This window comes from Chiroxiphia lanceolata, chromosome 7, assembly GCF_009829145.1.
Source record: "Chiroxiphia lanceolata isolate bChiLan1 chromosome 7, bChiLan1.pri, whole genome shotgun sequence".
In the NCBI taxonomy this organism is placed as follows: Eukaryota; Metazoa; Chordata; class Aves; order Passeriformes; family Pipridae; genus Chiroxiphia; species Chiroxiphia lanceolata.
Window position 1 is genome coordinate 33,657,932 of NC_045643.1, and position 14,664 is coordinate 33,672,595.

The 14,664-nt window shown below is 40.3% G+C and overlaps 1 protein-coding gene across 3 annotated transcripts in view; it reads left to right on the plus strand.

Moving 5' to 3' along the window:
* Nucleotides 1-14,664, plus strand: part of THSD7B (thrombospondin type 1 domain containing 7B) — a 308,761-nt gene that overhangs the window by 37,610 nt on the left and 256,487 nt on the right. The window lies entirely within an intron of this gene.

The following is a 14,664-nucleotide window of genomic DNA, read 5'->3' on the forward strand; positions in this document are numbered from 1 at the left end:
AGGCCACTGAAGCACTGAGGAGTTGTGCTAAACAATAGAGTGGCTTGGTTTAAGGAGAGAGGGTTTGGGAAGAAAAGGCACTTCATGTGTTGTTGTTCTGTCTTGTAAACGAGGCTGGATTTGTGTGTGGGCATGGGAGTCTGCTGGGATTCAGAGTGGAGTCTAAAAATATAAACACATCTTTATGGTACTGTTAGAGTTCAGTTCCTGCAAGGTCACTGCATGTCATTTTAGGGTGGACCCAAATTTATCATCTCCAGTGGTTTGTGTCTGCTCCTTGCTCTTTGCAGCTACGGTTCTTGGAAAAAACTTTAGTTTCCCCAAGATTCTTAAATTATTTCAGAATCAGAAGAAAATTGCAATTGTAGCTTTAGAGGCTTTCTGATGGATTTCCTCGTCGTCCCCCCCCATCTTTGGTACAAGACATGAGTGTTTTCTTGCTATGATGTTTCCAAGAGGCTGTGGGAAATGGGATGTTATTAATGAACCCATTTAGTGAGTACATTAGTGAGTGTATTTTATGTATATGACTGCTCATCTGCATACACTACATATTCCAGGGTTTTACCCAGAAAGGCAGTTTTCCTTCTGGAAATAAAGTAAAAACAGTTTTAACCAAGGGGCTTGTTTTTGACGTGGATTAAGTTGCTAACAAATTTCATTTGAGTTCAGTGACGGCAGACTCAGGTCCAGTACTGTAATTCTTCATATCAGGTGGGGTGAATTCCTGTGATACAGGGTTTATCTAGTGCTCCTTGTAGTCTTATAAAGAAAGGTTTAGAGAGAGCTTTTATTCATACTGATTTTCTTTTTTAAAAGAAATTGAATTTTTCGTCATGAAAAATTCATCTATACTACACTGATTAAGAAGTGTGTGCACCAGATTTGTCTAGACATAATTTTTTGTATGTTTTTCCCCATTAACACAACCTCTCTTTCCTCCAGTGCAGTCTTTTTGAACTGGATCCTTTCAGAATGGAGTCACTTCTTTACAAAAGCTTAGGCCCTTGCCCACGCTGGAGTTTTTTTTAAACATTTTTAATCTATCTTAATATTTTTCATGTCCTATAGCAATGTATAATAGCTTTTATTAAGATACTTACAATGCCTTTTTAAATCCCCAAATACTTGGCATGTCAGGATTATATATAAGCATAACCTTTTTTTTTGAGTGTGTCTGGAAATCACAAGGAGCCTGATGGACCCTTATTTTTCAAAGGCTGCTGTTTTAACCTCCCTAAGGCAATCAGAAGAGAACTGGCAATAGTATATGTAATGTGCATAATTTTGGATACATTTCTTTTTCATTTCTCCGAGATGCCTGTGAAAGGGTCTGGCCTCTGGAGCTTCTCATCACCTGCTTTCTGCAATCCCAGCCCATTTACTGTGTCCTGTGAGGGGCACCTGAAATCACTGCTCACATTTCAGGGCATTGCTAAAAAGGTGAGAATGATTTTTCTTTTTTTTTTTTTCCTGCAGTCATTTTTTTCCAGCAGTCAGACTTGTACTGCTGTATTGGAATGGAAGGGTACAGAAGGGACAGGATTCACTGCTTTCATACCTGCTTGTTTGTTAATTTAGCACTTCAAAATTCAAATTTCTAGCTGTAAGTGATGGTTGACTACAAGAAGAACTTATGCAATTTTTTATTTCCGAATTCTTAACACTTTCAAAGCAAGGTCATATCCATATTTAAAGTACATATCATAGCTTCAGTAGAAGTTATGGACTGGATGCAGGTTTTTCAGGATGGATCTTTGGCTTGTTTAATGCAGGAAATGGGACTGGATGTGCACAGTGACCTACTTAGGTGATGTCAGCATTTATGACATAAAATAAAATTTAAAATTTTGGAGGAAAACAGGTATCTCTTCATTTGCTCAGAAATTAATTAACAGTAGTAAGCAACTTTTGAATGTTTTCGAATTTACAGAAACTTCTCTGTGTTGAAATGGAAACATGTTGAGCAGATTCTGTGGGTATGTTTGAAGAAATGTTAATGTATGGAGTTGTCTGAGGGTACACTTAGGTGTATATGTATAAAAGTAGGAAGAATTACACAGCTGTACTGTAACTTCATTCCTAATTACTCTGTGTTCATAGAATAATATGTTTATTCTTAGCTCTGAGAGCAACTCCTGGTTCTTCTCTGATGAGAAAAGCTGTATGGAAAAACGGGAAAGTCCGTACTTCTGTCTTATTTCCCTCTACAGGTTGTTTTGCATTAATAAACAATGATATTTAATACAATAGATAAGTGAGGAGAATGAACAGTGTTTTCCCTGAGTTTCAGTGTCTGTATAATCAGTTTGGGTGCACAGAGTATCCACTGAAACACCATCAAAATTGAAGCCTTTGTTGTGTGTGAAATCACTGATAATGTTAGAGTGGAGTGTGCCGTGGCAAGATTGTGTTAGGCTGCCAAGAGATAGCAGAACTGTTCAGGTAAAGGCTGAGAAGGTTCCTTGGATCTGGTACGTGACTGTTTAGTGGCACTTCCATCCCTGAAAGGCCTCGTGAGGGTTCTCTTCAAGTTAAGCACCTTACAGAGGGTTTGAGTCCTGCTGCCTCTGATCCAGAGATCTTCCCTTGCCTGGAACATTGCTGCTGTCCTGTTTTGGGGTCTTGGTGGTTCCCTGATCCCCTTTCCTGGTGTACTTCTTCAACATTCTCTAACTATTCTTTCCTTTCTTATTCAGCCAGATTCTGTTAGATCTGTGATTGCTGGATGTGATTCCGTATCACACAAACTCCTCGTGAGCTTTGTGGATTGGCACTTTCTTCAGTGAATTAACTGTTGTCTTGTGGCAGGTCCCTGCTCATATTTCACCTCGTGCTCACCTTTGTGGCTGTGCAGTGACTTGGATCTCACAGCCTGTTTTAGTGCACTGGTTTGCAGTGGGAATTGTTTAGCAAAGTTGCTGGCTGGATGCAGTGCTGCTCTGATTGTCTGGGAGACAAACTGGCATTAGAATAAAAGATGATTTTGCTTAGCCTGGTTCTGATGCTGGCACAAGCTTTGTTAGAGATGGAACAATTTCTTAGGGTCATCACTCAGATATCTAATATGAATTGCCCCAACCCAGAAATAGATGAGGAAAACTCCTTTTTTATCTCTTTGTTGGTATTTGATAGTCTCTCAGTGACTGTATAATGTTCCCTCGTGGTTTAAATATTGTTCCCCAGTTGATACACCAGGCATCAATCTTGCCAGCACAGAAGAGAACCCTTCTGAGCTGGCCATCAGTTCTTGAGTATATCCTATCATCATTTCACTCTTGGGAGATGTGACATCTGTCACTTATTACTGTGGGATTTGGGGACTATCAAGTGTGGAAAGTGACAGCTGCTTCAGGGAGCCTGACAGCATTGATCTGAGTTTGGAGAGTCCTCCTGGCTTTGGTGGGACGACCTTCTCCCAAGGTGGGCTTGGCAAAGGAGTCTGCAGCTTCTCCTGTATGTTCTAGTGGAGTTCTGAACCTGCCTTTCTTCTCCCTGGTGCTGACAGCTCGTTCATCTGAAGGTAGGGTGTGCATTGATATTCCAGTGCAGCTCTTCAGCTGCTGTAGGTGTTGGCACATCACAGGGATCTGCGAGGGAAACCCTCCCTTCTGTGTGTGGGTGTGAGTTCCATCTGTGCCCGTGGAGGAATCAGGACCAGCCAGATCACCCCTGTGTATTCTGCACCCACAGCCTTGGCAGTGTCTTGCATCACCAACAAACCTCTTGCAGTGATATTCTAACAGCAGGTTTTTAAGTTCTTCCCAAATAAATTCCTTAAGATTAAAAATATAAGGCATGTGATAATGTCTGTATCTATTTTGTATGAGATGATGCATAGCTGTATCTTCTTGCTAAATACTGCATATTGTTTAAGTTGTCTCTTCTACTTTTTGTTATTGATTATTCTAAAATACAAATTTACAATTGATTCTCGAGTCTTGGATGCTGCTGAAAACCTCTGCTAGGAATAGATTTATATAGATGATATTCACTGCTACTTCCAGCATATGGAAATATACTGAAACACTATTTTTAGATGTTTTATATGGCAGTCAAAAGCTTTTTGCTCACCTTCTTGCCGGTACTTTTATTTCTTGCAATTTGGAGAATTTTAGATTAAAATAAAGAGAAAATTAGGAACAACAATCAATTTACCCTTGGCTTTACAGCCCCTTATTACAATTGCTAATTCATCAGTGGGTAGGCACCTTTCTTTTGTAATGGATATTGAGGATAATTTTAAATGCAACTTTTAAGCTTAGCCAATTTACATAGTACTCTGGGAGATTAGTTACTTATGTATAAAGAGTTATGTGCATTCCAGGGGTGTTCTATAGCCCTCTTGTGTGTTTTTTTTAAATGTTTGTCATCATAATCATTGATTTCTTTAGCAAGGTGTTTACCCCTAAGTGAGTATTGCAGATTGAAGCAGGGAAACTTTTGAAAATTGCTTGGAAGTCTTTGGTTGGAACAGCCTTTCTCAACTCACTATTTGTATTGTGTTTGTCAGAATGGGTTGGGGTCCAGAAAAACTGCTGGATTTTGCCTTTTTGTGTAAGCTGTTTCCATGCTTCTGGGTTTGGGGTTCTTTGGTTTTGGTTTGGTGGGTTTCATCTGTTACCCATCAAATGATCTTCAGCAAAACAGAAGCTGCATTTTCCTGTCTTCTGTCCTTCCCTTCTACCTCCTGTATTTTTGCTTTCCTTGTTTTTTTAAACCGCTAACATCATGAGCATCAGGACAGAAAATGTAAGAGCTACTAAACAGGATTACATTAAAATGATGATTTAATTGAGCTCTTACACACGATAAGAAGATTGTCTTGTTTTGCTGAACTGCAGTTTACAGAGGTCCTTGGCAAGAGGATGCCAAGTTGCTTTTGGCATTCATTAACAGCAAATCCAAATCACTGCTAATTTTGTTTAGCAGGAAAAGTAACAAATAGAGGAAAAGCAGAACCCATGATTTTAAGCATATTTGTATTTGCAAATGTGTATTTTCCTGTAACTCAGAGGAAATTCTTCCCACAGGTTGAGAAATTCTCTGATTTTTTCCTGTATCTTATGGATGGAATGATCCTAACGGAACAATTGCTGGCAGGGCAAAATCCCAGTCTTGAAAGTAGGACAGGAGATGTTTTCCACTTTCTACAGATCAATCTTTTTGTATAACTCAAAGCAATTGCAGTCCTTTAAAAAAGGACTCGTGTACTGAGGAAAAATTACATAGTAAATGGAGTTCTAACTCTGTTAGTAACCCAGTTCCCTGCTAGTTTTACCACGTAAGGAAAAAAGTATGTGTAGAATTAGGACCCAGCTCTTGTGCTGCCTCTGCCAAATATTGCCTGGTAGACCAATTTGTAAAGCAATGCCCAGCACTTGCAATATATTTACTTCTGCCATTTAGATTCTAATTTTATTTTAGATTTGTTTGTGTAATCAGATATATCAGATTACTGCTGCTATCAACTCCTGTATTTAGTTCAGATTCCCATCTCTCCGAAGGAAGAAAATGCCAGAGGAGGGTAAAATAGTTCAAATAATGTGGAATACAAGCCTGGGAGTGGATGCAGATTTTAATACTGAAAGTGTCTGTAATAGCAGTCCTAAAGACTTGCAGTGAGCAGGAGTGTATGAGACTCAGGGAGCTATCAGTGCAGATTTTATTTAGGTTTAAGTGCAGCTTTTTCACTGCAGAAGCTGTTAATCTCTCTAAGTGTGAATCCACAAAGAACTTCTGCCAGCAGCAATTTCTCCTGGAGGTTGACTGAATTTTTATTTAAATTCTGAAACACACGGAAAATGAAGACTGAAGTCTGGTAAACATCCATCTGGGTGTGCTTTTACAAAAGACTTCATGAATTAGTTGACTTATTAATTCAGCTACTTTGGAAAAGTGGAGAAAATGGGCAGTGACATATATTAACCTGCAAAAGTCTGATGAGTTGACCTTGACTAGTTTGACAGATGTGTTTTTGTGTGTTTTCCTTCTGTAACCATCACAAACTTCAGTGGACAAAGTGCAAGTCCAGTATGGACAATTGGAACTGAGGGCTTTGGGCAGGCTCCTCTTGACTGTTGTGTTCCTAAAATACTCCTGTTTTGGCCCTTGAGTTTTCTCAGTCCTTCTCCTGAAATAGTGTTTTATATTCCTTTCTTGCAGCTTACACTTGGGCCCAGTATGACCAACTATCTATGTTTTACCTTGCTAATAATACTGAGATGGAGCTTTAAATCAAAAGTAGCTTTTTTTTTTTTTTGCTACTAAAGCAAAAAGTAGCTTTTTGACTAACTGCTTTGGTAGCATTTGTTGCATAGACTGTGTCTATTCTTTCTTTAACCTGATGGAAGCTAGTCCGTAATGTGGTTATCAAATTTTGAGTTATTTAACCTAATATATTTAAATAATTTTTTTAAAATGTTACACATAGCTACTAGGAGTGAAGTAAATAACATTTTCTGTGATTGCAGTTATTGGATTTACAGGTACTTTCTGCCTGTTTCAGAGAGAAGTATGAGTAAGGCTTTAAGAGAGGGTTGAAGGCAGGTGTGATGAATAGATAAAAGCAAAAGAAGTCAAAGATAGATTTAAATTGCATTTTAATATAGACTTTAGTAATATGGTAAAAATAGATGTAATCACAAAACCTGACTTATCTTTATACATTCCTGCAAGGCAACCTTAATTCTAGCATTTCTTAAATGCTGATTATTTGTAACTCTAAAATTGTTATAGTGTCCTATTTTGGATATACTGTAGTGTGTCTGTAGCATTTCCTCTCCAAGCTTTTCCAAGGGAAAAAAAAAGAAAAGGCAGAAGACAATAGAGAAAATGTGGGAGGCATGAAAATGACCCCAGGGAATCAGAAAATAGAAGGGAGATGCAAGTGAACAAAGGGCTAGTTAGGAGAAAGGACAAAATACTGTAGGGTGAGAAAATGAATTAAGAAACCATGCTGAGAAGAGGTGGTGAAGATAATAAAATTTAATGTGTTATCTTTTGGGACAAGTCAACTAGTTTAGCATGGGAAAAAATTAGGGTCAGGGGATGGGAAGGGTTTTAGGATTAATGACAGGACAACCAGGAGGAGGTGTGCAGCAGGTGATTAAACCCATGAGGAAAGAGGTGGCAGAACTGAATGAAGAAAAGAGCGTGATACTGAAATGGAGGAAAGCTGCCTCGTTGTAGGACTTGGGAGAGGTCACAACTTCAGATCTGATGTCAGCTGGTGTGAGCTTGGCAGACTGAGCTTCTGGTGGGAAGTAGAAGCAACATAAAAAAAATTGGGCACAGTGTAGAATATCTTGTGTGATTCACAGCTGTCTGGTCCTCCTTCAAGCAGAAGATTGGACTGAAGTAGGGACCTGCCAGCCTGGATTATCCTGTGAGTGAGGGATGAACTGACCTGTACTCATAGAAAAGGGTTGTCAGAGCAGGCAGACAGTCTTTGGTGAGATGCAAATAATCGTGTGATGGGAAAGGACGTGTCTCAAATGAAGCTGATCCTGAGAGAAATGAGGCCATGAATATGGAGCTGTGGGACTGTGCAGCTGTGTAAATTCACTGTGGTTCACTGGTCACATTACAGAAGCAGATCTTAGGGAGTAAATGTATCTTCCTTTTTTCTCCTCTCATGCCCATCATCTTCAGTAGATCTGTGCCTTAATGATATTAAGGAGACATGAAATAGAAAATTGAAATCAAGTTAATTGCCTATTTCAGTGAATAAGATTGTTGAAATAAAGCTGAAAAACTGATGAGGACACTACAATGAGAAGTCAAAATACATCCACACAGAGCCACATCCCTCAGACACAGTCCCTGTGACTGCCAGTGGTGGAGTAGGAGATGAAGGGACTATAGGTAGCTCTGGATTTTTATGATGGAATAGGTGTTCCTAAAGCAACAGGAGAGTTAGAAGATAGGTGGGAATTAGAGGGGAGCCTCTGCTGGAAAGGTGCAGAAGGAAATAGAGGGACAAACAAAATCTGGGCACCAATGAGTAGTGTGTTCTGTGGGACAAGGAGAGAACTCAGGCTGACACTGCAAGGTAGGAGATTTTGGTTTTGTGGAAGTGCTTCACCCAGGTTTGACATGAGTGTGAGTTTCATTCTGCCTGAGTTACTTCAGTAATAGTTTTTGGCTCATTTTCTGTGCTCAGGTGTTTAATTTTTTAATTCAGACCAACTGCTGAATGCACGAGTAGAAACCGTTCTGTCGGTAGAAGTGGCAAAGAGAAAATTCATAAGGATGAATCCTTTCAGTGTGGGAAGGATTGTTAATCAGGGACTCCTTGCGGGTTGCACCACCAGAGAAACCAGACAACACTTTGAGTTGCATGTTGAAGCTCGAAAATATAAAATTAACAGATAATTTTCATAGGTCACGCTCTTTCCCATAAACCAAACTCATCTGCTCTCCTGGAGGGAGACAGAACAACTGGGCTGACTTCTCATTATCTCTTCCTATGGCGTACCCTTATTGAATTACTGCCGGGTAGAGGCAGCAGATGCTCATCAAGCCACTGCAGGACTCCTCTGTTAATTGAACTGTGATGGGGATGACAGCAGGGAAGGTCAGGATGATGGGACCAGTGATGTAACATGAACTCCGGTAAGAACAACCTGCACGGGCAATTGACCTTGCTTAAATAATATTATAATGAGCTCTTTTATCAGTTGCTATAATTATGATTATTTTTTCGTATCAATACTGCAGTAGTGTCAGGGACCCCTGTGTGAATCGTATTATATTGAGTTCAGGGCAAATACATTTCTCACCCTAAAGAGATTAGACTTTCCAGTGTGATAAAATACAGTGAGTGACTATAACCAGCAACAGGGGAAAAGAAATGGGAATGAAAAAGGTAACAGCATCACAGAATTCTTGAATAGATCCATGGTTTCACTCAGCTGGTTGCTCCAAGTGCTTTAAAGGGTGGTGTCATTCTTTTTAACTGCCTGTATGGCAATTTGGAGTTTTTGCTGCAGTCATGCATAGTTAATCTTGGGGTGAAAGCAAGTCCACTTTTAAATGAATGTGCAGATGGAAGGAATGGGTTTTGATATGAAAAAACCCACGTTCCTACACCTGGTTCTGCGGCTCTTGCAAAGTGTCTGGGAATGCCTGAGCTTCAGGCACACATCCTGATGCCAGGTTCTGAGCCAGAGCATGTGCCTGGTGTTGTTTCCACTCTGGAGGAAGCCGATGTGATGTGCTGATGTGAGCACTTGGCTGCTCTGTGCACCTTCTGCAGTGGCACCTTCTCCCTGGGTGCCTCCACTGCAGGGGGAAGGAGCTTTCCAAGACTTTCCCTCAAGTCCCTTCCACGGCAGCCTGAGGAAGTTGGGTATAAGGAGTAGCTTGGCCATTCCTGAAAATGAATTCCACCTAAAAAGCAAGTGCTGCTTTTCAGTACAAGCCCTGTATCCCTGCACTGTGTTGCTCCTGGATTGTTGGAGTAAGTCTGCATGGCAGTTAATAAAAGCTGGAGTGCAGCATGCACATGTTGGCATCTGTGTGTGTTCAGAAAGCAGGTTTTAGAGCTTTTTATACTAATATCACTGTTTCCCCCTTCTCCCCCCCCCCATGCGTGTTCAACCTTCACTGTCTTTTTTTCTTTTTAAAGGTAATATAGTTTTTTCTTAGCCCTCTTATTACACTGTCTGCCTGGGCCAGTTGGCATCAACGCCTGGGACATCTGTTGCAAAGTGAATGGAAGGGGAGTGAATGAATCACTAGTAAGGCATCACAAAATAGATTAGATTAATTAATTTTGACAACTCTAGCTGTAATTATTTAAAATACATATTCTGACATGCGACCTGACTTACACGGGGCTTTATTCTGTAGAAATGGTGAAGCCTTGGTTTGTCACAAGAGTTCATGTGTGATGTTTGATAGGAAATGAAGAAGTACAGTGTCAGTGTTTGATGGACTGTGCTCCTCTGTAGGGCCTGCGTGTTTTTGGAGTTGTTACGGTGTTTACCTTGTGTTGTGCTCCATATTTTCTCCTTTCCTACAAGTTTGTACTTTGGTGCACTGAAATGAACAGCTGATGACAGAGGATGCATTGGAATAAATGTTTATTTCAGCACTTTGGAAATGAGTTTTTTGAAATGGAATTCATCTTGTGGATGTGTGTGTGTCTCTTCTTATTAGCTCATTTGAGTATGGGCTAGAGCTAGGTGGTGCAAATGGCAAAATAGAAACGACTTGATACAAATAGAGGTATGGATCTTGTGGAAAAGAAATTATTCTTAGTGTATGTGTTACACCAGAAGGAAAATTATACATTTCAGAAGTATTGAAGTTGGCCTCTGCATATTTGTGTGTACAGGAGTGGGGTTGTTTTAACCATAGTCACCAGTGTTTATAGGTTCAAAACTGAACCCTAGTTCTCTCCCCAGAACTGTTTAACAGGTTAAAATTAGCATTTTCCTGCCTCTTTGCAGTTACTTCTTTGCTGAGGTGCTTGGGTGTGTGCATGTTTGATCCATGGAAGTGTAGAAAAAATAGTTTAAACTGGAGATGAGCTTCAGCTCTGCCAGTCCTGTGGCAGGGAAGCAGATGGTCCTTCCCTGCTAAGCAGAGCCCAAGTCTTTGCTGAGCTCATATGCCTGGTGGTACTTGATTGTATTGTTTTGACCTTGTGTTGAAGATTGATAAACTCTACGTGGGGGCCGTGTTCCAGTGAGGAGAGAAAAAAACCCTGACCTACGGCCTGCGATGCTGCACTAATGTCAAATAATATAAAGTAATATCAGAATGCAGAAGAAAATCACTGCAGTAAAGCAATTTGATTTCTGAACTGAAAGCACTTTAATGGGAATGCTCAGGAAATCTGCCGTTGTTCCTGCAGCAGAGGTTATGAGGAGGTTTATTCTTTTTTTGAAACTCTGCTGCCTTGTAATTGGTGACTTTGAAGCTTTCTGTTGTTTTCGGTGTGAATGGTCCTGCTGCTAAAGTAGGGACTTTGCTCTCTACTGAGTCTGATTTCCAGGTTTGCCTTCTAAAGGAAAATAATTTCAAATACTAGTTTTCAAATGGTATTATACTGCGAATGTGCATTATATGCAGTGCTTTGCCAGTGAAGTGAGAGTAATCCTCTTTGAACAAAAACTTGCAATAGCATTTACTGAAATGGTGTTGGAAGCAGTGCCAGCTCCCTTTGCCTTTGTTTAATTGCAATTTAACAGTAATCCAAGATCTGTGCAACTGTGACAGCAGTTCTCAGATATAGCTGAGTTTCAAAGGACCTTCAGCTCATCCATTGCCAATGATAAAAGCTACAGCAGAGCAGTATATTGATAATAGACTCAAACTTTTCTCTATCCATTGAAAAATAAACAATAAGAAACTTTTTTCGCCTCAAAGCTGTAAAGTTTTGTTGTTACAGAAGGGATGTGCCATGGTGTGAAGACATCATTGAGCTTATTCTGGGCTGTGTTCTGCTGTGCTGGCTGAGAAGCCTGGCAGGAGGCATCTAGCTATAGTGTACAGAGGCTGTATACACAACCTATATAAAATAACCTCCAAAACTTATGTAGGTTAAAAATGTGACTCTGTAAGTTAGTAAGACGACTGTTGGTTTGTTGATGAGATGTTTGGTTTGAGTCTCTACAGCCTTTTCTGTATTTAATTAAATATATAAAAGTGCATGAGCAGCATGAAAAGGTTACTTAAAAGTTGTTGGACACTTCTTGTGTTCTGCTGCTCAGAAAAAAATCAATGCCTGAGTTCAGGAGAGAAACCTATTGACAGTCTTGAACATTTTGATTTTAATTGCTCTGTTCTTGTTCCTGCTGCAAGGGGTATGATAATCGCCTGAAGAACATCTGTGAAGGTAAATTACTCTGCTTTGAGTGCTAAGATACAACACCAAAAGCACCAAAAGGTCTGTGGCTGTTAAATACCGCTGGGAAGTCCAAGGCTTGGCTTCCACTTGGGCACCTGCACAGAGGCTCACCCTGAGTGCTGTTTGTAGAGGGAAATGTCAGTGGGCTCCTTGGTTGCTGAGCATCCTTCATTCTGCTCTCAGTGGGCCTGGGGGATGTGGGTGACTGTGGGGTCGTGCAGCTGAGGAGTGCCAGGATGGTTCCTTTCACAAGCTCCTGAATCCTTGAGCTTTTGAAGTCTCCCTGCCCTTCTGGCAGAGTCTGAGCCATCCATGTTTGTGTGCAAGTGAAGCAGGCGTTGTGTCAGCTGCCTTTGACTGATCTCCCGAGCTGGGTTCCTCGAAGAGTCTGCAATCACACGCACTTTTTATTCCTGCAAGTCAAGTGTGTTCCCATGGAGTCTATTGGAAGTACTCAGAGTAGAGGAGATGGAGCAGCAGCATTGTTTCACAGAACAGTTCTGCTCTAGCACTGTTGTAATTAAAGTCGTTCTACTGATGGAAAGTCTATTCTCTGGTGTTTTCTTTAATGTAGTCATAATGCATCAGTCTGAGCTCCCTTGCTGGAACATCTTTCATTATAATCCACTTAGCTGAGTTTATAATTAAACTTCTAAATTCAAACCTGCTTTTGTTACATTTTTAGGATGTACAAAAACTGAAGCAGGAGAACTTAGGATTCGTGGTTTTTACCCCAAACAAATTGATGTAAGTTAAGAAGCAATTCACTGGCAGCATAGTAGTTTCATATTCTTGCTTTTAGTCCCCAGGATTTTACATAGCTTTGGGACAAGAATTGGATACAATTGAATAGAAAAGATGAAATAATTAATAGATTCTTACTGTTTGACTGTAAACATCTCCAAAAGACCCAAACTTTCAAATATAACTGGTAAAGATGGTGACAACTTACTGAGCTTTCCAGCAACAGAGTGTTGAGGAAGGTTGTTGAAGTTTATGCATGAAAATGAAGCAGTGTTGTAGTTGTGGAGGTTGTGCAGGCTTTCTCCCAGCCCAAAGAGGCTGGTTTGGAATCTGCTCATTGTTTGGAGTTATCTTCTGTGGGCAGATGTGTTAACATCAGATGTTCTTTCATTATTTGCCCTTACAATTATTGTAGCAAATTATCAAAGAACTGTGGAGATTAATGTTTGGGTTCCCAATGAGTGACCACTTGGGACAAAAATACTGTCAGGCACTTGTTAACCCAAGTATAAATTTTACTCCTTCACACTGTGTACTTTTATCCAGGATTTTCTCAAATGCTCCTGGAAGAAGAGTAAATATTCTCAGTTTGGGCTTGGAGGTGACAAAGTAGAGGCATAGAAAATCAAGCTGCCATTCTCATATATGCAAAGTCACTCACTGAAATCACTTGCAGAATCAAGTATTAGTGTCTGAGAGTGACCTTAAATGACTTTTTGCTCAGGAATTTTCTGACGGAGTTGGAAGTAGAATGAATTTGGGCTGCCTCTGCTTTAACCAGAAGACTCTCCCTCCAAATCTGTAAGTGGAATAATGTATAGAGTTCATTTTAGGTATGGAAGTAACGGCAAATTGGTGTAACTGTATTCATCATTAAATAAAAGACTGGACACATATGCACTTATATTTGAAGGTCTGTTTCTAGTTTGACATATGTGACTGTCCAAACACTTTAATTTTGTTAAACTCGATGCCTGTAGCAGTAGCATTAGTGTTTTTTTGGAAGTCTTTCCCCCAGGGATGGTCAGCAGTGCTTGTCTGTGATGATCAGCCTTTGCTGCTACAGGCCAGGCATTCTGCTGCTTTAGGACAGAATAGAATTAGCTTTTTGGATAACAGCTTTCTGAGAAGGCAAGGCAGGTTTTACTGGTCTCAGAGGATAAAGAGTATGATATAAACATCCAGATTGTCTTGGAATATCACTTGCAATGGGCTTGTGCTGTGTGTAGTAGGCAAACAGTTGCATGGTTACTGCTTACATTTGCATTAAGAAAATTTATTCATGATTAATGATGCTTATCTTTGTGCTAGACACCTGCCAAATGATTTATAGCCACGCATGTGATCTGCAATTGCTGCCTTTTTTTTTTTTTTTTTTTTTTGGTTGCTATTTAAGGTGTTTGGGACTATTCTAATTGTGTCCTGTATTTTAAATGGAGAGCACTGCCCAGGTGTCCCTGTCAGCGTTCCCATCTCACAGCAGAAAGTAGGTCAGATTTGCCCGTGACGGGGAAGGTCACAACTCCCAGTGAAGTCAGGGGGAACTGAACTGATGTATGACAAGGCTGAAATCATGTCTCAGCTTTGGATCAGTTTAAGTTGATCTTTTTCTAAATTCAGTGTTAGATACTTTGTAAATCCATGTTGGAGCAGAGCCAGGCTGGACTTTCCTAAGCCACAGAAATGATGGAGAAGGACTGGAGAAACCTCTTGTCCCGTGGAAACTTGGACAAAGAGCACCTTGCCCCTTCTCTAACAGTGCAGTAGCTGTGAGTGAAGAGTCCAAACTGGACCATCAGACTTCCATCTTTCAGTGTTGGGTGCTTTTGAGGACTCTAATGTGTCCTGGACTAGCACAGTACCTTCCTTTGGGAATGCCTTTCTCTGAGTGCTCAGCAGTGGCTGGAAAATGGGAAAAGTTTCCCAGAGGGTTTTTCCCTTCCCTGGCTAAACAGGGATTATACTGGGATTTGGCTGGTGGATATTCCATTGACATTGAAAATGAAATTAAGTTTTGAACACTTCACAAATAAGGTATATGTCAGCTATAGGCATATTTA